This window comes from Colletes latitarsis, unplaced genomic scaffold (genome assembly GCF_051014445.1).
Source record: "Colletes latitarsis isolate SP2378_abdomen unplaced genomic scaffold, iyColLati1 scaffold0040, whole genome shotgun sequence".
NCBI lineage: Eukaryota > Metazoa > Arthropoda > Insecta > Hymenoptera > Colletidae > Colletes > Colletes latitarsis.
In genome coordinates, this window is record NW_027488390.1 from 257501 (window position 1) to 259306 (window position 1806).

Genomic DNA, 1806 nt, shown 5'->3' on the forward strand with positions numbered 1-1806 from the left:
ACCCAGACCTAACCCAGAAATAACCCAGACCTAACCCAGACCTAACCCAGACCTAACCCAGACCTAACCCAGACCTAACCCAGTCCTAACCCAGTCCTAACCCAGTCCTAACCCAGACCTCACCCAGACCTAACCCAGACCTAACCAAATCCAGTACTAACCCAGACCTAACCCAGTCCTAACCCAGACCTAACCCAGTCCTAACCCAGACCTAACCCAGACCTAACCCAGTCCTCACCCAGTCATAACCCAGACCTAACCCAGACCTAACCCAGACCTAACCCAGAAATGACCCAGACCTAACCCAGTCCTAACCCAGACCTAACCCAGACCTAACCCAGACCTAACCCAGACCTAACCCAGACCTAACCCAGTCCTAACCCAGACCTAACCCAGTCCTAACCCAGTCCTAACCCAGACCTAACCCAGAAATACCCCAGACCTAACCCAGTCCTAACCCAGACCTAACCAAATGCAGTACTAACCCAGACCTAACCCAGAAATAACCCAGACCTAACCCAGACCTAACCCAGTCCTAACCCAGTCCTAACCCAGTCCTAACCCAGTCCTAACCCAGACCTAACCCAGGCCTAACCCAGACCTAACCCAGTCCTAACCCAGACCTAACCCAGTCCTAACCCAGACCTAACCCAGTCCTAACCCAGTCCTAACCCAGTCCTAACCCAGACCTAACCCAGACCTAACCCAGACCTAACCCAGAAATAACCCAGACCTAACCCAGTCCTAACCCAGACCTAACCCAGACCTAACCCAGACCTAACCCAGACCTAACCCAGACCTAACCCAGTCCTAACCCAGACCTAACCAAATGCAGTACTAACCCAGACCTAACCCAGAAATAACCCAGACCTAACCCAGACCTAACCCAGACCTAACCCAGACCTAACCCAGACCTAACCCAGTCCTAACCCAGTCCTAACCCAGTCCTAACCCAGTCCTAACCCAGACCTCACCCAGACCTAACCCAGACCTAACCAAATCCAGTACTAACCCAGACCTAACCCAGTCCTAACCCAGACCTAACCCAGTCCTAACCCAGACCTAACCCAGACCTAACCCAGTCCTAACCCAGTCCTAACCCAGACCTAACCCAGACCTAACCCAGACCTAACCCAGACCTAACCCAGAAATGACCCAGACCTAACCCAGTCCTAACCCAGACCTAACCCAGACCTAACCCAGACCTAACCCAGACCTAACCCAGTCCTAACCCAGACCTAACCCAGTCCTAACCCAGTCCTAACCCAGACCTAACCCAGAAATACCCCAGACCTAACCCAGTCCTAACCCAGACCTAACCAAATGCAGTACTACCCCAGACCTAACCCAGAAATAACCCAGACCTAACCCAGACCTAACCCAGTCCTAACCCAGTCCTAACCCAGTCCTAACCCAGTCCTAACCCAGACCTAACCCAGGCCTAACCCAGACCTAACCCAGTCCTAACCCAGACCTAACCCAGTCCTAACCCAGACCTAACCCAGTCCTAACCCAGTCCTAACCCAGTCCTAACCCAGACCTAACCCAGACCTAACCCAGACCTAACCCAGAAATAACCCAGACCTAACCCAGTCCTAACCCAGACCTAACCCAGACCTAACCCAGACCTAACCCAGACCTAACCCAGACCTAACCCAGAAATAACCCAGACCTAACCCAGTCCTAACCCAGACCTAACCCAGACCTAACCCAGACCTAACCCAGACCTTTTTTTTTTTTTTTTTTTTTTTTTTTTTTTAACGTGGTGAAATCCTCATGGACACCCCGGCTCCCTGGGGGGGAGGC